Source organism: Suncus etruscus, chromosome 13 (assembly GCF_024139225.1).
Source record: "Suncus etruscus isolate mSunEtr1 chromosome 13, mSunEtr1.pri.cur, whole genome shotgun sequence".
In the NCBI taxonomy this organism is placed as follows: Eukaryota; Metazoa; Chordata; class Mammalia; order Eulipotyphla; family Soricidae; genus Suncus; species Suncus etruscus.
In genome coordinates this window covers 54472797-54495590 of record NC_064860.1, presented here as the reverse complement: position 1 = coordinate 54495590, position 22794 = coordinate 54472797, and the positions used below count along the sequence as shown (strand labels likewise).

The 22794-nt window shown below is 31.7% G+C and overlaps 1 non-coding gene across 1 annotated transcript; it reads right to left on the bottom strand.

The window, feature by feature from the left end:
• Positions 1 to 247: 247 nt before the first annotated feature.
• Positions 248 to 351, bottom strand: LOC126026774 (U6 spliceosomal RNA). The gene has a single exon (XR_007501995.1). It is a non-coding gene; the product is annotated as a U6 spliceosomal RNA (small nuclear RNA).
• Between the last annotated feature and the right edge of the window lie 22443 nt (positions 352 to 22794).

The following is a 22794-nucleotide window of genomic DNA, read 5'->3' as shown; positions in this document are numbered from 1 at the left end:
CCAACTATATTATCTCTTAACAAAAACAGAACAAAAAAAAGACAGACAAATTTTAAACAATTAAAATGAACTGATACTTGGGGTAAGACAATTCTGTCAGTCCCACAGTATAAAACTTTGGTCTTTTTCTATATCAAAAATTACTAAGAAGGAATTAAGCATTAAAAAAAATTCTACCTTCTACAACAGTCAAGGGGCAGTGAACTGAGAACTGGCCCCTGTTTTGTTTGTTTGTTTTTTTGTTTTTTTAAATATGAACCGCTTCACGAATTTGCGTGTCATCCTTGTGCAGGGACTATGCTAATCTCTGTATTGTTCCAATTTTAGTATATGTGCTGCCGAAGCGAGCACATCCCCTGTTTAAAAATTTAGGGACTCCTTAAGCTATAAAGGCCTGATCTATTATATACAGGAGATAGGTTCTTACAAGGGTTTAACTGTATTTAAATTGCTACCACATCAAACTACATATGAGTTTTTTATCACTATGGGAGTCCAGGCATAAACTTTAATTTAAAAAAGGAAAATGAGGCCGAGAGATAGCAGGGCATTTGCCTTGCATGTAGCCAACCAGGGACAGACCCAGGTTCTAATCAGGCATCCCATATTGTCCCCTAAGCCTGCCAGAAGAGATTTCTTTCTTTTTATTTCAATAATAGTTTTTTATTTAAACACCTTGGTTACAAACATGATTTTGGTTGGGTTTTAGTCATGAAGTGGGCTTTAACATCCAGCCCTCCTCTCTTTTGTCTACGAAAAAGCGCTGAGCTAGGAGTAACCAGAGTGCTGCTGGGTGTGGCTCAATAAATAAGTAAATAAATAAACAACTAAACGTGAATTTTTTACTAGCAGAGAAAATGCCTGAGGGCCCCACATTCTTGTGAAATTTACCATTAGAAATCCTTCTAGGTTCCCATGGTAATATCAGACAAAAATACTGTACTAGGTCTATTTCACATCTTAACAAGGTAAAATAATGCAAAAAGAAAACTCAAATAGCAGAAATGGAATTAAAAAAATGTGTGTACAGGTAAAACAAAATATTAGTAAAATTAATCATGAATTTTTAAGAGAGTCATGACTGACAAAGCTTCAGCTAACTTCAAAAAGAGTGAAAATTAAAAACCCTACTAAAATGATAAAAAAATTAAACATAAAATGTATAAACATAAAGAATTATAAAACACTAATTTTGATTCCTATCTCCTATTGACTTTTCAAAGACAAAATCTAGCCTTGAAAATTGTGATATAAAATATACTTTAATATTTATAGTTTTCTTAGTTATATCAACTTATGTGTAATTGTGTAATGCTCATAAGTGCTCATAACACATCTTTCAAAACCATTTTGCCATTCTTGAAAGCATCTGCTTAGCCGCTATATTTTTTTATTAATTTATAGAAATGAAAGTTTGCTTTTAATTAGGAATTTCTTTTACCATAAAATTTGTATCATTAGTTATTTAGTTTTAATTTACTCAGTGTTTTGTTCTCAATGTTCAGCTACCGAATTAAAGTCTGTGCAATATTTACTAAAGTATTAGCTTTTGGTTTTAAAGGGAAAACAATGTATTGGTAAGTTAGGCATCTTTTTGTTTGTTTGTTTGTTTTGTTTTTGCATCACACTCAGCAACATTAGTGGCTGCTCCTGGCTCTGCCTTCAGAAATTACTCTGGAGTTGCCCAGTGGGCCATATAGGAAAGCAAGAATGGAACCTAGTCAGCTTATATGCTAGGTTCAAACACCCTTCCTGCTGCACTATTGCTACAGAGTCCAGCCCATGTTTAACATTTAAAAGATAAAAGACACACATTCTAATTATCTTTATTAAATTTTGTGACATTTGAATAACCCTCAAGAAATCACAAATTGATTTTCTTTTAAATAACCCCAAAACAAAAATAATAAATAACAAAACAAATTGCAATTAAGTGTTTTCTCGTCGACTTCTCTTACACTACTTCTTTTCTTTTCTTTTTTTTTTTTATGGTGGGGGGGGCACACCTGGTGACGCTCTGGGGTTACTCTTGGCTTTGATCTCAGAAATTGCTTCTGGATTGGGGGACCATATAAGACTCCAAGGATCGAACCAAGGTCTGTCCTGGGTCAGCTGAGCTCAAGGCAAATACCCTAAAGCTGTACTTCTGTTCAGAGCCCACACTACTTGTTTTCTAGATTGAAAAATGCATAATGATTTAGGTACAAACAATAATAGCAAAAACAATGATTGCTGATGGCAAATTAAAAACATAATTGTGCATATGAAGAAATGGGGATTTGGCATTGATCTGGAGAAAACAATTTTTGACTAAAATTTTTAATTTGACATATGATATAGGAATATAAAATCTTAATAATTGAGAACACCTGTATAATATGTTATAGATAGATGCTCTACTACTCATAAAATACAAGGAACATTTATTATAATTCGAACACTTAATGACTGCTATAATCATCTCAAAATTCAACGTTTTTGGATTTATAACTTTTTCTGAGTTATATAGAATTAGATAGAGTTCAGATAGTAATTTTGAAAATATGTAAAATTCTGTCATTGAATACCTAGGTTGATTTATCTTTGCGATAAACTAAAGACAAAAAGTAATTTCATTAAATATTTTGTGAATATTCCATTGTTTTCTTAATAATATTAAGGAAAGAGTTCACAACTTTACCGATTGACTTTGAAGCTAATGAGCAGAACATTCATTTAAAAAGTGACTGGAATATATTGTTAAAAAATTTTAGAAAGAACTGTCAAATGCCTGGGAAATGAGAAAATTATTATAAGCCGAACCAAAATCTTGAAAAATCAAAATATAAGAAAAAATCTTGAAAAATCTAATTTATATTTAGGTATGCACAAAATTAAAAATTTAAAAAATACTCTTTGACAAAAATTATATAACAAAAATTGGAAAAAGTCAATGATATTAAATGTCATGCTAAAAATGACTCATATAATATTAAAGCCTTGAGTATGTTTAAAGGTATATGATCTCTTAGCTTAAGAGCTCTTTCAGCTGTTTTATATTGGGTATAATTTTAAAAGCTTTTATTCTTAAAAGAAAACAGCAATGTGATAAAATAAACATGCATTACATTACTTAATTTTTATTAATATTACATGTAGATAAATATTAAGATGGGCACTAATATATTGAGAAACCCACATCTTTTCATATTTTTAATTGATAAATTTTTTAATAATTTTGAAGGACATAAACTGGTGTTTATTTGTCAAGTATTACATGCCAGTCTGTATAATGGTAAATTTAATAAAAGGAAATTTTATGGTATTTAGGATATTTGTAGGATCAGACCTAAAATAAAGTATGTAAGTTTATATATAGGGTAAAACTAGCATTAATTTTTAGAATAAAAACATTAATAATTATTTTTATTGTCCAAGTCCAAATGACAACTTAATTATAATATCAAAGTAGTTTTTTATTGTAATTCAAATACTTTGATATACAGAATTTTAACTGCATATAAAGTTGAAACTAGGTGATACACTTATCAAAAATATACTCAAGTGATTCTAAATCACTCTATTAGATATTCTTCCCCAATGATATCTGTATGTATAGCTTGTAGTTGTGAATAGTAGTTTTAGTATAATAGTAATAGTAGTTTAAGAATGTATGTTATACTTATTCCTAGGTTATATCAGCAGACATTTGAACTAAATTAGAAATTAAGTACATGCCATGTGTACCATGTATTATAATTTAAACAACATAATTAGTATAACAATTTGCATTCTACTTATATATAAAAATACTAAGTACACTTGGTTACACAATAACCCCCCAGGGCTTTTCTCTTTTTAAAATAATATGTTATCTCTAAAGTGCAATAAAAAACATAATTAAGTGTCCTCATGCTAAGCACTCCAGGTACTTAAATATTTAACAACTTAGAATTAATGCTCCTAATGTAATATAGTCAGCACATAAATATTTAATCCTACTTCTGTAAACTTTCAGAGTTAGCACATTGTGATAGTGTTTAATAGCACTGGCTTATCTAGAAGTAAACGCTACACATTTCATTTTAGAAGTCGGTTTAATCCTCCAAGTCTCATTTCAGAACTATTTTATTGTAATGGAGGAGGGAGATAAAGAGAGAAGACATATTTACATACACTTATAAGTCTCCCCTTCAAACAATGTTTAGTCCTTAAAACAAAAAAGTTATGAAAAAAGAAAGAATAAATAATTCATAAAAAAGCTTGTCACCACATCCTGGTTAACTGCATGTATGATAAGCCAAGAAGCATATGTTATAGTGTACAATAAAAAATTTTCTTACTGATCACTCTTTAGCTAAATCAAGTTTATAAACATCAAAAATATTGAAATTTAAGCATTGGAAATATTATTACTAACCTTTTACCTAGCTTGAAGTTTTTGATTTTCAAGTATATAATTCAAATATAAAATACTTTCTAAAAGCTACTTCAAATTTCTTAACACAGCTTAATTTCAGCATTTCATAATAACTGTAAGATATATTAACAGCATCTTCCCCAAAGCAGTTTCATGGATAAAAATAGATATATGCCCAATGGTATATTATATACATCTGTAAAAGAAGATGAATTGTTTTTTGTGGGTGCAAAATCATATTTTTATTAATTGCATTTTTGTGTTAATATCTTGATTAAAAACATAATTGTGGCTGGGTTTCAGTCATGTAAAAAGCACCCCCCTTCACCAGTGCAACATTCCCATCTCTAATTCAGGTTTTCCATGATTAGATGTAGGAAATCAATAGAAAATAATAGAAGGTATTAAAATGTCTGAAGAAAAAATGAGCAACATATTATAAAACTATGGGTTGACTTCAAGAGAAAAAATTTAGTAACCATTGAATCCTTCACAAATAGGAAAGTAAATATAATAAAAAAGTTAACGAAATTACAGTAATAATTTTTCATTGTTGAAAAGTTAAGGCACTAAAATTCAAGAGGACTGAGGGTTACAGCAAAAACTGATTCCAAGAGGAATATTCAAAGACACTATATCCACAATGAAAAAAATAAACAAAAAATAAACAAAACCAATACAAAGATAGAAACAAATTATTGAAATCATCAAGATTTAAAAAATAACTTAAATACAGAGGTCATAGACATAATATAAAGCATATTTTTGTTGTACATCTGTCTAATCCAGGTTCAGTTACTGGCACTTTTATGGACATTGATTCTATCAGAAATGATCCCAGTACATAGAGCCTGCACTAAATTATGAGCACCTATGGAATATCCCCAAAACAAAAGCAAGCAAGCAAAAGAAATTTACAGAAAGAGGAAATCTTTTAATTCATAGATCAAATAGGACTATACAAGCCAGCAAAGAATGAAGGAATATAGCACAAAATCTAGACAAAAGGAATACCTTGCTAGAAACATTCTATCCAGTTTGACAGTTATTATATTACAAGGAATGATATTTTACTTTATGGGCAGACAAGAACTTAGAATATTCTTGTTTTTGAAACTACATCTTCAAGAAGCAGTAGAAAGCTGTGAGGGGAGATTTAATGCCATTATGTGGTACTGAGTATGGCACTCCCTCATAGCACTTACAATTGTCTTTTCAATGAGTAAGAAAGATATGTTTATTCCTAGTGTGTTAAGGGCTTTCAAATGTTTTTAATAATGAATTAATACCTCATTTGTATAGAATGTTCTATGTTCATCAGTTTTTATTGCATTCATAGAGATGTGTTTTATAATCATTTACATATTAATGGGGCTGTTAAGCAGTATAAATAATAAAATATATTTAATACAAACCCAATATTTTTTCTTATTATAAAGCTTTTCACTTTTATAGGCCTATTTATATTTTTACCTTTGAATTACTTTTAATGTTTTATCATAACATTGATTTACCAAGTTACTTATAGTTCAGTTGTTTTGGGCATTAAATCAGCCTAATCTTTCCATCAGTGTGACCTTCCCTCACCAATGTCCCATTTCCCAACCACCACTCTTAACTGCCCCCTTACAAAAAAAATAAAATCACTTTATATAGTTTGTGACAACATGAAGGCAAGTGGAAATATCAGAACTTGGCCCAATAAGCCTCAATTTATATTATTATTATTATTTCTCTCGCTCTTGTTACACAGTCATTATCTAAGAATGTGCTGAAATGTGGTTGCTTTTAATTGAACCTTCTGTGTTACTTTTTAGGCACACTGAGTTTGGCTCACTGAGTTTTCTGTACAACTTACCATCAGATGGGCTGCACTCTTACTGGTCTAACACTGTTATGAAATTCTGAGGTGATCATGTGGTCCACGACCTATCATCTGGAACAAGTTTGATGGCGTGGTAGGTGGTAGTCTGATTAGATTCAGTTGTGGAGCTTGGCCACTTATGTCTGAGTGTGTTGGGTGTAGCTGCGGGCTGCTGTATCTTCAGGTGGAAAACAGATTAGGTAGGTTTGTCACCATTTCAAAAAGGTCTCAGGGTTATCAGCTAAGATCAGTCTACCTGACAAAAATTTAGTGGCCAACATCTTCTTTGTGGAGTTTAATTGTGGTGCTGGACCATGTTTCTGCCAGGATGCCACTGCACCTTTAAATTTTCTATCTTTTTTCTTATTAAATTTAATATTTGTATAATTATCTATTTCCTGTATACTCTTAAGTATACTAACAAGATTTTAGAGGTTTTATTAATGATAGGTAAGATAATATCTACTATAATGAGTTCCAAGTAGAAAATAATTTAATGCAATTTATTTTAGAGGTGAATTTGAAAACTTTATTTATGCAAGGAAGAATAGACATTGTATTATACCACATTCAATTATTTTAATTTCATTTACATGTGTTAGGATCATATATTGATCAAACATCACAAATTGGCTTTCATTATTTTTTCTGGATATGTCATGTCAGTTGTTTAAGTTTTGTGGAAGCAAAAAATATATGAAACGAATTTATAATATGTCTATTAAGGGGTAAATGGTGGATACTGTGGATATTGATGGAGGGAAGATTACACTGGGTATAGCTTATGAAAAACTATTCCTAAAAAATGGATTACAATCAGCTTTGCAAATTATGGTGCGTTAATAAAAATAAATTAAAAATAAAACCACCCAATTAGAATTATAAGAATTGAATGGCAAGGTAGTATTTTTTCATAAGTCAGGTAATCAAATTCAATAACTCAAATGAAGGTTTTGTTTTGATGAATCTTCTTTTAGTTTTCGGTGTACATAGGAAATACTCCTGGTTTTGCACTCAGAGTTTTTAATGCATTTTTGTTTTTTGTTTCTATGGGGTCACAGCTGCAGAGAGAGCTAACTCTGCAGTTTGTTACATGACTGTGTAAGGCAAGAACCATACTCACTGTAATATCTCCAAAGACCTTACCCTCTGTTCTATATCTCCATGCCTCCTTCCCCTATTTTAAAAATGAAAAAAGGAAAAAAATGGTAACAAAGTACAATGCATTTAGTGGTAGAATTTCATGTATGCCCCATTTCAACACCACATTCTACCAACTAGAAGATTGAACACTCTTCATCATAAAACTGATTTTTCAAGGACAATGACATATTGGGAAACATTTGGAGAGATTGATCTGTTTACCACTCCATGTGGGAAACTAACTACAATTGATTTGCTTTGTTTCAAGTTAATAGTATTATTTTAAATTATATTTTATTATTTGTTTTATATGCATATATGTAAGAATGGGCATATATTATAAAATCATATATTGTATAACAGTGTTTATAAAAAAGGAATCAAGAGTTGGACGAAATAACATGAGGATATTTGCTTTTCTGGCAGCAGGAAGAAGTACAAGATAGTCTAGCTATCAAACAAAGCCTTCTAGCTTTGTCATGATTCTAATGAACAAATATTTGCCAATGTTCAGCACTGCCTAAAGTTGCATTTTTATTAGATAAATTTTAATGAAGTCATTTGTAATCAGTAGCTCTAACAACTAGTCATACAAATGTATTTTAATACAAACCTTTTCATCTTCTAAATTAGAAATCAGTTAATATTTTAGTATTCTTTTTTGTTTTTTATCTATTGTTTATTTCCACAAAGCTTGTAAGTCACATATAAATTAAACTCAGAATATAGTAGAAAAGATTATATGTTAAAATACTCTCCCCCCAAACAAATTGATGCTATAAAGCAACAAAACACTCATTATAATGTTATTTAAATAACTATTGTTTTATAATCTTACTAATAGAAGAACATTCAGTTTTTTAAATGTAGCAAAATAAATAAAAATGTCCTGAATATTTTTTCAGTTAAATGAGAATTTCTAGTCAGTGATATATGAGATGTTACAAATAATTGTTTAATTTCCAATTCATAATAGACCTATAAGCCCAAGATGTCCAAATACAAGACTCAGTTTCTATTGCAATCCCGATAGACTAATATACAGGTAAATATGATCTGATGCTAAATTATTTTTACTTTCATTCTTTTTTACTATTGTTTTATACTCAGGGTTAGCTTTGCTTCTAGCTCTTAAAATCCATATACATAACAAAATATAATAAAGATTAACATAATTTGGCATTCAATGTTTCTCACATAATTAAATGATAAATATACAGGTCTTTATTCCAACATTATGATTTCTTATTTCCATGTTATTAATAACTGGATTGTTTAGGTAACAGTAATTTTACTATGAGACTGCAAAATTTTAAAACTTTAAATTTTCATTTATATCTATGAATATTATATTAAATGATCTTTACGTGATCAGAAGTTATATATATTGATGTCATAAATTCAACACTTTTTGTTGTTTTTGTGTGTGTGTGTGTTGTGGAATCACATGTCATTGCTCAATTACTTCTGTCTCTATACTTACTCCTGGCAATACTCAGGGAACCAGATGTATTGATATACCAGATGTATTGATATACCAGATGTATTGATATATATTGATATACAATATACTCCTGGCAATACTCAGGGAACCAGATGTATTGATAAGGATTGAACCTAAGCCTGCAGTATGCAAGGAAAACACCTACCTATTGTTCTATGATATTGCCATCAATTAAAACATTTTTAATAATGCTAAGCACATAGTGGATATGCATGATGAAGTATACTAAGAAAGAGCTTATGACAAACCTACTCATGAATCTGGATTCCAACACTAACAAGGTATATGACTTTGACAAATTATGTAAAAGTTCTGCTATGTATAAAGTCTATAATATGCAAAATAAAGGTTACAATAAAATTCATCTAGATGTATTATTAGAAGAGAGAGATTAATAAAACTTAATTACCAACATATGGACAATCATATTATATTTATTATTAAAATTAATAGCTGGACTGTCTATCTTGTAATTTGACTAACTATAATTCTGTAAATGGCAATCTAGTATGGGTGTGGGGTTTGGATGAAATAACACAATCATATTTATATTCATTCATTTCTCTTTTATGTTCATTTACAATAAAGAAACAATTCTTCCTTACAGGCATGATACTACAAAACAATTTTGGTCTACAATTAGTGTTTACTAAACCAGGTATTAATGAATCCCTTTGGCCAAATAATATTCAAAAGAAAATAATCAGAGTCTTAAGCAAAAGAGTGAAGAATTTTATACATTTTCCAATTATCTTACCTATATTTCTCAAGACTTAAAATAATAAGTTGCACTTATTATCTCTAGGGCTCTGGTATTTGTTTTGTTTGGGGAGATACCTGGCTTAGCTCAGATATGACTCCTGTCTTTGCTTCCAGCAATAAGTCTTGTTAGGGCTATTGTAACCATATGCTATGGCAGTTATTTAACCTGGGTTGACTGCATGCAAGTAAAACACCCTATGCACTGTTCTATCTCTCTGGCCCTGTTTGTTCTGTCTTGTATTATAAAAATACAATATAATAAAAGAAAATTAAGGTGATGACATATGTCATGGTATTGTTTTTATAATTTTATAAATTTATAAACTATAATTCATATAATTCTATTTGACTTTTTTGTTTTTTAATGGAGCTATTATATACTTATTGTTTTATGTCATTTTAGCCATTTATCTGTTCTTTTGCCTCTAGTGAGCTTTCTGGATCAAAAACAATAAGCAATCATTATAAATTTAGACGTATTGAAATCTGTGAAAGATTACTTAGGTAAGATTTTATTTTATTTATTTTATTTAAATTTTAAATTTATTTTATTTAAAATATATATTTTATTACAAAGTAAACCTTGGGCCAAAAGATATCAAATGTCCCAGATTTCCAAGAATAAATGATTTAATAAAGAAACAACTGTACATATAAACATTAAATATTAACTTAATTAACTCATATTTAAGGACAGATTGATTCCACTATATTTATCATTTGTTACACTGTATTAGATAAATTTTGAGATGGATAAAAGGTTAACACATTTGAAGTTCATTAATAACTTTAGTTTTTTACAGTTTGTATAATAATATTCTCACAACAAAACTCTATTTTAATTTGTGAATATGCAGATGCATTTTCTACATGATAAAAAAAACCTTTGCAGAAGTGATCAACTTGATATACCTCGAGATAAACCATTTTTCTTGGATTATTCATTTTTGCCCAAACTAATCTGAGCACAGAAAAGTTGAAAGCATTTTTTCAAGAAAAAGTTGGGTAAATTAAAGGGAAAATTAAAAAGAACAAAAATAAATACATTTAAAAAATCTATAAACCGAATGAAACAGTAGAGTATTTGTGCTAAAAAAGTTATAAATTTTTTTTCTCTGAAAACTGAAAGAAAGGAATGTGCACCTGGTATAACACTGTTAATAGCCCAAATTCAAGTAAGATTTTAGATATAAAAAGATATAAGAAATACATCTTTTTTCTTTATTTAAATCATTTAGTATTAGTTTTGAAAATTATAGAGATTTATATAATGCATATTATATTAATATAATCTATAAATACAATAAATCCTCATATGCTGATCTTTAAATTCCTTAATTATAAGACAGCTGAATATCTACAGTCTATCACTGCAATCCTGAAAATTCAAGATAAACATGTATACAGTTTTCTATGAATAATACTTTCATTGTATAATTCCTGATTGTGCTCAGGGATTAGTTCTGGATCTGCACTCAGCGATCACACCTTGAGGAAACATGGAATGCTGTAAATTAAATAAGCTGTCCTTAGTACTATCTCTCTAAACCCTAAATAAAAGCTTTTAAATGCGTAAAACAAGTATGCTTTAATTAGATGCCTGACATATATACATCTTTTCTCTATCCTTATCATTTTTGGTGCTGCTTGACACAAAAAGCCTTGAATGGGATAAAAGCTCAGATCAAAACCAGACAACAGAGACTGTGTGAGTAGCCTGTCATCCTTACCCAGAATAGCACCAGCAACACAGTATGACACCATACGTTTTTGTATGGGCACAGTAGAAAAGGGGGGAAACCATAGACACAGAAACAAGATCTTATTCTAGGGATGAGAACTTACACTTTTTATAGCAGAAGGGTGCCTCCCATCCTGAACATGTGTCATGTGGATACAACACAGTCTCTAGGAGATTGGACAGTGTTACTCCAATCCCAAACCCCAGATCCCAGACGTAGAACTTATACAGCTCCAGGCAACACCACCAGGAACTAAGCTCCATTGGGAGATTGATAACACTGCTCTGGCACCAACTTGTGCCAGTTTTGATATGACAACCGGGAAAGGACAACTTGACCTAAGACCAGGTTGTCCTATCACATCACCTAACACTAAATGGAAATCAGAAGAGGGATGGTCCTTGGAACTGTGAAGAAATAAGAGCACCAACAACAGAAAACTGACTTAGACAACCGTGACTGAACAGAACCTACCTTGGGACCAATAAGGAAAAACCTACCCTAGGCTGTAGCCCAGGACTCCAACAACAACAACAACAACAACAACAAGATATCTTATTGCAGAGGCCCAACCTGGACAACAGAGACTGAGCAGAACCTTTGGATCCATAATATCCTAGGCTTCGGCTTAGGGACGGAACGAAAACAGGAGCAAGTGTTACAGAAGACTGAACACAACAACAACGATGGATAGGAACTTCTAGAACCTAGAGACTCTATCCTAGACCCTGACCTATAACCTGTGCAAATACCAAGATCGCTAGCTATAGTGGCTTGATTTTCTCACACTAAAATGAGAGGAAAGTTTCCTGGCACCATAAAAAAGCTTTTGGGATGGGGTAATGAGTATATATGGAGCTAGGAGTTGATCCCATGATGGTATGCTTCAAGGATGGAGAAACCCTGACTCTCTTAGGCCACAGGAATTCACTTTCTTCACCAATGCTTACTTTGCCTATGCAAAAAAAAAAAAAAAAAAAAAAAAAGATGGTGGGAAAGCCAAACCTGCCACTCTAGCACCCCTACTTTTTCTTGTTTTGTTTTGATTTGTTAGTGTTTTACTTTATTTTCCTTCTCTTTTTTCTTCCACTTTTCTCTTACTTTTTCACTCTTGTGGTTATTATTTGGTGATTTATTTTTGTTTTTATTTTTATTTGCTGGGTGCATTTTTATTTTCTTCTTTTCTTCCACATATTTCCCTCTCTTTCTTTTTTTGGTAGTCATTACCAAATTTTTTTCTTCCTTTTTTTCTTATCCTTTTTATCTCCAATAATGGTGGAATGGATGCTCAATCTACAACAAGCTGTAAAGTGGAGACCAATTGCACTAGCATTCTGGGGGGTAACGGAGGGAGATATGGAATACATGCTGGGAACAGGAGTGGAGGGAGGACAGCACTGGTGGTGGGAATGCCCCTCATTTATTGTCACTATGTACCATAAATGATGCAGTGAAAGATTTGTGATGCACTTGGTCACAATAAAAATTAAAAATAAATAAACAAACAAGGAAAAAGATGCCTTACATTAGTGGCTGTTTACCAGTGAGGTGGGTTTACTTTGTCTAGGATATATCCTGCCTCAAAAAAAAAAAAAAGGCAAGTCATAACACTAAGAAATACTAAGAAACAAATGCATGTTTTATATTTTAAGGTGATCAAAAGTATTCTCTTAATTCCCTGTTTTTGGAAAGATAAGAAATGTATTCCTGCTGAACTGAAATAGGTACCCTGCTAAACACTGATTAAAACAAAGATTTTGAGAAGGCTACTACAGAAAGTCAGAAAGGTGGATTAAGAACACACATTGTATGTGCCTGGTCGTAATTCATACCCTGGACTGCATCTTGTTTTTGTTTTTTAATTTTTTTTATTTAAACAACTTTATTACATACATGATTCTGTTTGGGTTTCAGTCATGTAAAGAACACCACTCATCACCAGTGCAACATTCCCATCACCAATGTCCCAAATCTCCCTCCTCCCCACCCAACCCCCGCCTGTACTCTAGACAGGCTTTCTATTTCCCTCGTACATTTTCATTATTAGGATAGTTCAAAACGTAGTGATTTCTCTAACTAAACTCATCTCTGTTTGTGGTGAGCTTCCTGAGGTGAGCTGGAACTTCCAGCTCTTTTCTCTTTTGTGTCTGAAAGTTATTATTGCAAGAATGTCTTTCATTTTTTTAAAAACCCATAGATGAGTGAGACCATTCTGCGTCTTTCTCTCGCTCTGACTTATTTCACTCAGCATAATAGACTCCATGTACATCCATGTATAGGAAAATTTCATGACTTCATCTCTCCTGACAGCTGCATAATATTCCATTGTGTATATGTACCACAGTTTCTTTATTTGTCTGTTGAAGGATATCTTGGTTGTTTCCAGAGTCTTGCTATGGTAAATAGTGCTGCAATGAATATAGGTGTAAGGAAGGGATTTTTGTATTGTATTTTTGTGTTCCTAGGGTATATTCCTAGGAGTGGTATAGCTGGGTCATATGGGAGCTCGATTTCAGTTTTTGGAGGAATCTCCATATTGCTTTCCATAAAGGTTGAACTAGACAGCATTCCCACCAGCAGAGGATAAGAGTTCCTTTCTCTCCACATCCCCACCAACACTGCTTGTTCTCATTCTTTGTGATGTGTGCCAATCTCTGGGTGTGAGGTGGTACTTCATAGTTGTTTTTATTTGCATCTCCCTGATGATTAGTGATGTGGAGCATTTTTTCATGTGGACTGCATCTTGTAATCAGAGCGTCTTTAGGAATGATCCTTGAGCATAAAGTCAAGAGCAAGCTGTTGCCAATGACAGGTATAGACATCAAAAAATAGGGAAATAAAAATAAATAAACAAGATAATCTGAGACAAGAAAGTGACAATCTGAAGAACATTTAAAAGTACCACTGTTGGGGTAAAAATCCACTACGCCGACTATGAGTAGAGTTATTCTAGAGGCTCTCATCCTTGGTTTGAGGGACTAAAGGGAAAAGAAGAAGGTGAAACACCACAACAGTTCAAAAAGAGGAATCAAATAAGATATCCAGTGAGCACTGCAGCAATAAAAATATGCACCACATAGTTGCCATGATCTTGAGATAGGAAATATGACAAGGCACAAAATTTTTTTATTTTTGGTTTTTGGCTTTTGGGCCACTCCCTGCGATGCTCAGGGGTTACTCCTGGCTGTCTGCTCAGAAAGAGCTCCTGGAAGGCATGGGGAACCATATGGGACACAGGAATTCTAACCAACCACCTTTGGTCCTGGATTGGCTGCTTGCAAGGCAAACACCACTGTGCTATCTCTCCGGCCTGATTTTTACCCCATTATATTACCTTCCTCTTCCTCAAACAAAACCACATAACTTGAACTTTCTAGTTCAAGTTCAATTAGAAGGGGCAGTAATGGAGGCACCAAGACCAAACAGTTATAAGACCACTAAGTAATAAACTAGATGCAGAAGGGACCACGCATTCTAGCAGCCCCTGGGGGGGAGATTGGAGGATATGGGAGGCAGTTTGGGAGCGGTTGTGGGAGGACAATTCGGTGGTGGGAACCCCCCTGATTCAATGTAAATATGTACCTGGAATATTACTGTAAACTATATGTAAGCCATTATAATTAAAATAAAAATTATATTTAAAAAAGTACCACTGTTACTTAATATCATAAAATTATAAGAAATTATCAGAGCATAGATTTTGCTTAGAATACCTGTATATTACCTTAATCGTTTTTGTGTGTAGGTGTTTGAGAGAGTGTAAGAGTGAGACAGAGAGAAACAGAAAAAAAGATAGAGACATAAATAGAGAGAAATTGTCTATCATGGTAATATATAGAGACAATTAAGGAGTCAAAGATCTAAAGATAGAAAAGGAACAGGTAGAAATTAAGCATGTGAAGTTTTTAAGAATATGCAACATTTTATAATAAATTATAAATAATTAAGTTATGATATAATTCTATCCACATCAATACATTGGTATATGTACATAACTTTTTCAGTTTATCAGTCAACATTTTTTAAAAGTTTTGAAGTCAAAAGTGCATATATTAACACTTTTATTTCATATGATAATTTTTAATTATTTGTTTGTTTGTTTGGGGGCCATATCCGGTGACTCCCGGCTATATGCTCAGAAACCGCTCCTGGCTTGGGGGACCATATAGGATTCCAGGGGATCAAACCGCGGTTCATCCTACGCTAGCGTGGGCAAGGCAGACGCCTTACTGCTTGAGCAACTGATACATCACCTAAATATTATTTTTAAATAGTAAAATATCAAGATTTTTAATCATGGAGAATATGATTTAGAAAGATTATTATATCTAGTTTATCTTATTATCTATTTTTATTTGGATATATACTTTATAATGTTCAGGTAATTGCTTCAGATTCTATGCTGAGGGATAACTCATAACAGGAATAGGACTTGAGTTCATATGTGGTACCTAATATCAAAACCAATACTCCACTTGATAGAAAGCATTTTATCAAATCTCTTCAGGATCTATATAATTAGTTTTAAGTTAAATAATTCAGTTTTGATGTGTAACATATTTACTTAAGCATTTTCACTAAACATACTACATATTCAGAGTATGTATGAGTATCTGAAAGGTACAGAAATGTCTGAAGTGAATTATTTCAAGATTAAATGAAATATTTTATGCATGAAACACCACCATCTCAGTATTGTAAATCACAGTGACTAAACTAAAATAAATTGAATTAAATTAAATTGTGGTAGGGTGTTTGTCTTTCATGCGACTGATCCGGGATGAACCTGGTTAGATCTCATATGGTCCTGTAAGCCAGGAGTGATTTCTGAGTGCATAGTCAGGAGTAACCCCTGAGTGTCACTGGGTGTGTCCCAAAAACAAAAACAAACAAACAAAAAATAAATTTGGGATTAAGATACAGATGTAGAATAAATTTGGGAATAAGATACAGACATAGAATAATGTTAGAAAGCAAAGAGTTTCATTGTAAAATAAAATTCCAAACAAAAGGTTTAATACTCCAGGCATAGCAAGATTTGGGGAATAAAGCTGAATCAAAAAAATCAGAGTTAACACAAATGATAAATGATGATATGAAACCACATAACTTTGTCATTGTCCTAAATTTACCTATATATATAGAAAAATAAAAAATAAAATCTCATATAATTTTTCGTTTCTTAAAAATTTAGTTTTTTGTCTTGGCCCTGTCTCTATTGTTTTGGGACATTATACCATACTATCCTTTACATGTATAAAATATATTTTATATAAGAAGTATAAAAGTTTATTTTAAGCAAATTTTGCACTTGGTATAAGTTGATTTTGCATTCATTATCACAGAAAGTAATTTGATGCATATTTGGTATAAGGCAGATAAATTTTCAAATAAAAATCTTAAACATAAATCAACTGTATTAAAAATGATAAGGAACAGAAACTGGACATTATCTACCTCTAACTCCAAAGTGAATTTTAAGATTTTTTAAATGTGGAATCAAAAAACTTTTTTTATAAATTATCCATATGTTGTATCTTGAGATACAGTCTTAGTAAAACTTGAGGGTGTATAAAAAAACTTCTCTGATGTTTGTATGTTTTAATTATGTCTTATGAATTTTCAAAAGATGAAAAGAAAAAAGTCTGATTGTATAGATTAGCATTTATTCATGTAAACAATAGAGCATGGTGAATGGCACGTTAAATAAATGTACCTGGTAGTAAGTGTGCTTTTTTAACATGGAAAAGTTACTACCGTATTTTCCGGCCTATAAGACTAACGGGCGTATAGACGACCCCTAATTTTGCAGTTAAAACATAGGTTTAGGCCTATATTCACTGTATCAGACAGAACGTTCCTGTGCTGCATGTACTGAATGTGTTCCTGTGCTCATGTACCACAGTGAGCCAATGACAACAAGCAAAGGTTCAAAGATTATACTGAAATAGACTTCCTCTCTGACTCTGGCCAATCTGAGCAGGCTTTTTACAGTGTAGATTCAGGTACAGAACACTGTCTAATTTGCATGCATAAAAAGCCTGCTTGGATTGGCTGAGTTAGAGAGGTGATCTGAGCAGCCTTGCAGTGATTGGTGTAGGATAGAGTTGGAATATTCGTTTTGTGGCAATATTCAAACAATTTTCATTTAGCGGCATATTGAAACATTTTTCGGGATATACTCAGTGTATAAGACGACACTGGATTTTCGGTTGAATTTTTTTTTGTTTCAAAAGTCGTCTGATTCGCCGAAAAATACAGTACTTTTCTCAACCTCTTCGATCAACATGTTATGGGTAACTTCTAATAAATTACTACTTCAGAACCTAAAATGTTAATATTAAAAACCTCCACTTTTATTAGTTTTACTCACAAGGAACGTATAATTAAATGATTAGACAGTCATTGGCATAATAACAAGTTGATTTTAATAATAAAAATGTAAACAGTATTTAGGAAATGTCTTGTCATAGACATTTATAACATAACACTTTGAAAAATTCATATATCCTTGTCAATGGTCACAGAAATTAACATTACTAATGGACATAAGAGTTTAAGTCTTTCTGAGGAAAGGAAGGATAGTACTTTTTGTCTCATTGTTTATTATATCTATTTGAGATTTATGTTGATTTAATATCTATGTTGATTTAATATAATATTATATATCTTCACCACTTTTCCATAACCTTCCTTTACACAAAAATTTGTTTGGACATGAGCATGCCAAAACTTCTTAAACATCTCTTCTAGAAGCCAAGTTAATACTAATTATAAACATAAAATATTCTAATGTGTAGTTTTTATAAAAAGCAAGAATCAAAAGGATATTTTTGTTTTATTTTATCTAAGAGATTTCAGCAATAGTGAAAAAATACTTTGCTCTGAATGTTAAATATCATAGCAACAAGTTGTATTAAGTCTTATCTTGTCAGAAAATATGCACTGTACCACTACCTAATAATTTTGAAGACTAGATGTTGATGATATTACACAAATACATATACAGATTATATATAGATGGTGCACACATATAATAATAAAAGCACTGGAGAGATAGAAGAAAGTGTAAAGAATAGCAAATATTTTGAATTCTTCTGGTACATATATTCCTTAAATTAATTTTGCATCTGAGTTCTGATTATAATATCAACTCTAAATAAAGTAGTACTGAGTTGTAAAGATTTTTTGTTTGTTGTTGCTGTTGTTTTACTACAATTGGTAGTCCTCAGGCATATTCATAATTCTGTGCTCAGAGATGCATTGGTGGTCCTTGGGAAGCCATATGAGGTACTAGCAATGAAAACAGATCAGCTTCATGCAAAGCAAGAGCCTGCCCCAACAATTCTTTCTCTCAAGCCCCTAGAACTCTGAATTTGATCATGTTGAGGTACATTCATGAGGTTTGTGTTATTTATTATTAATTAATTAGCCAATCATAACTGTAGTGACTTGAGATCAAGTAAATGGTTGGATCAAACCTAAGGGAGTATGCAAAGTTGTTCTACCACTGAATCACTATTCTGGTCCTCATTCTCTTCATCTTAATAATAGAGCCATGATGAATACATTTGAAGAATAGTCTGTATTAAATTCTCAAAGTCGGGGCCGGGCGGTGGCGCTAAAGGTAAGGTGCCTGCCTTGCCTGCGCTAGCCTTGGACGGACCGCGGTTCGATCCCCCCGGTGTCCCATATGGTCCCCCCAAGCCAGGAGCAACTTCTGAGCACATAGCCAGGAGTAACCCCTGAGCGTTACCGGGTGTGGCCCAAAAACCAAAAAAAATAAATAAATAAATAAATAAATTCTCAAAGTCATTGGAGGAGAGTTAACTCAATAAGCAAAACAGGAATGGCTCCTATGCCAAAGATTAGTTGATCTACAGTTAAATGATTATCATGATATATACTTTGATTATTTTAATAAAATATAATAAATGACTAATAAAAGCCATGAACATAAATAAATATTTATTATTCTAGGTAATTAAAGGAGTGGTAAGATTCTCTAGAAGTCTGAAGGACCATGCTTACCTCAGCTCAAAGTCACCTACATCAAAGTGAAGATTTTCAGGAGTCTTTGAAACTTTTATTCCTCAAATGAAAATTGGAGGGTAGGTGTGAAGATAGTATAGCAGACAAGGCATTATTTAAAAAACTCAGGTCTATGTTTAATTCAGATACTACATTTGACTTCTTAAGTTTCTTTAAAATTGGAAATCCTGGAAACATCAAAGGAAGAAAATTTTATGGATTATTTTTGGAGGAGTGAGTATTAGGGTGCTCACTCAATGGTTATTGAGGAACAATATTGTGTCAAAAATGAACCTGGGGACCATAGATGCATAGTAGGTACTCCAGGCCTTAGAATAACAGTTCCAAAATATGAAAGTTTTAAGACATTCATAAAGTGAGTATCATTTCATTAATCTACCAATTTATAAAGCTATATTTTCTATTATGGTATCTCATCTGCATATTAATTTAGAAATAATTAATTTAATTAATGCATATCAATTTAATTTAAAATCATATTTCCTAGTTTAGGACATAATTATTTAGAAATATTTGAAACATTATATAATTAGAGATAATTAAGACAACAATTAATATTAAACAGCATAGCAGAGAACTGTCGTCAAACTGCAAAATTATGTCTTGTTTTCCAATAGTGTTATAACTAATTTTGTGAAGAAAAACAAATTAGATTATAAGTATTATTGTTGTATAATGACCATGAAATTTCTAAATTAAAAATATATATACATTTATGTTATAGGATATATAAAATTTGAATTTTGAGTTGAATATTTTCATAATAAATAATATTTAATTTCACTTTTAATGATATTAAGAAATGGATAAGAAGATCTAGAAATATTAGTATCCTATAACTCTCTCCTTATATATATTTCAAAGTTATTCAGTGTGTCATTATAAGCACCTAGGTCATCTCATATTAATTAAGCAAAAGAACATTTTTACTTAAATACTTAAACAATATGGACTTAAAGTTATATATATTTTTTCTCCTCTTCTTATTCTTTCCCAGATTCTTCTAGCTTGGTTTTAGAATCCAGATAAATATAAAATTTTCAACATTACCATATGATTTAATCTTTAGCACCATGTAACACTATAGAGCATATATTGTGTCAGGTTTGCATGAATCATCATATTCTATATTCTTGAAATATATGAACTTTAAAAAACTTGATATTCTATATAGAGTTGTTCTAATTTAAATGTTCTACATTATTTTATTTTAATTTATTAAATAATTAATAAAATTGTTACTTATATCTATATTTTAAAAGTAAAAGACTTTACTCTTTAGAAATATTATCTAATATATTATACATAATATTACATATATGTGATTTATTTGGAAATTATAGCAAGCCATTCATATTTATAATATACATGATACACTATATGCTGATAAAACATTTTAGTTTTTGATCAATAATAGAGTAGAAAGTCACATTAATTGATATGTAGTTAATCAAACCATCGTAATAAAATAATCTCATTGCTATTAAACATAATTGAAAGATAATTAGAATTTACCAAGATGAAAAAGTAATCAGGGCACAAAGACTGATAAACAGCAGCAGGAAATAGTCAAGGTCCTGCCCTGAAAGTCAATTTGCTGACCAATTAAATAAGAGATTGAGAGGTTGAGGAAAGAACTTTTATTGGCAACAAATTAGCAAGTTGGATGATGCTAAACTTATCTCTAACTTTCTTATATTTTGTCATGCTCAGGAGTTGGTTATTTCTGGCTCTGAATTAAGGAATCACTCCTGGCATTTTATTTGGGGGGGGGGCGGGAATATATCTGATGCTGGGGATCAAACTTTGGTCAGTAATGTGAAAGCAAACACCCTGCCAGTTGTACTATCTCTATAGCCCTATCATATCTTAATAGAAACATCTTACCTGTGTGATCACATGATTTTATAGAAATGAATATAGACTGGGGGACACCAGTGTTAGCAAACTATCTTTTTTAGACACCCCTGAAGCACCTCTGATTTATTTTAAAACCTTAATTAGATTTCTGAGCAAAGAATGAACCTACTCTTACCTATGCCATTGGAGAAAAGAAAAAGGCAAAACCAAATTCCTACCAAGAAGAGTTTGAATTGAAATTTGCTTTTAATTTGGAAAACTGCTCATAATTGCTTTTGCATAAATATCAAAGGTGTCACCAGGAGTATGGAAAGAAACTCTTGACTCAGCACCCAAGGATCACTTCTTATGTGATTCATTGGCCCATATGTTGTGCTAGCAATTAAAGCAGGCTTGGCTACTTGGATGGCAAACTCCTTGCCAGCTGTACAATATTCTCAGTCCCGGTTTTTAATATTGAATCCTGACAAATATTTGTGGATTATATTGAGGGAAGAATGCATAAAAGATTAGTGAGTGAGTGTGTTATTTAGTCTTTTCCCTGAGAGATTTAATGAGCAAGAGTTGAGAGAATAGAAACATTAAACCTATATCTGACTGAAGCCTCTCTTTACATTATTTACATCGCATTGCAATGCGAAGATCTATTTTTCCCCAGTCACACATTTACTGTAGTTTCTGCCTTAAGTAGATCAAACTGATATTAAACTGGATTAGCTTCTGAAAGTGCTAAATACAATGATCCTTTTAGCTTGAGAATGGCATCTACAATGTGAAAACGACTACATTTATGGGTATTGTTGTACTTTGACTTAATATAATTTTGAAAAAAAAAAAAAAAGCCCTGATGTTAAAAAAGTGTTTTCATTTGCTTGTTTGTTTTTTTTTCAGATGAAATAACAAATAGACATTCATGTTTGAGTGGGCAGACTAATTATCAAGAAGATATGACTCTGATGTTAGAGAATCAGGATCCAGTACTTTATTGACGACAGAGAGAGAAACTGTGGTGTGGGTTTCTCAAATCCAAGAATGCCAAAACCTGTGTTTTTCTACAGATTTAGTTTAGTTGAAGAGTAAGATTATAGAACACAGCCTTCACATAGAGTAAGATTACAAACACTTCTTTCACATAGAATGCACAAAGAGAAACCATCCTTTGATAACCTTATTATTTTTCCCAACATTGATTTTTATTATTCATGACCCCATTACTCACACATGTGTCCATACTTTATAGTTTTGTTAATTTGGAGATAAACCAAAAATCGCATACATATAGAAAAATACTTTAGTAAGACACCTCAGGAAGTTGCAGAGATACAGAAGTCTGCAAGAATGATAAATAAAACAGTAGAAAATGGGGAAACACCTTCGGTGCATATATGTTTAGGAGAGTGAATTCTTTCTGCTCTACGTACCCCTTGATTAATATAAAATGTCCGTCTTTGTCCCTTACAACCTTCCT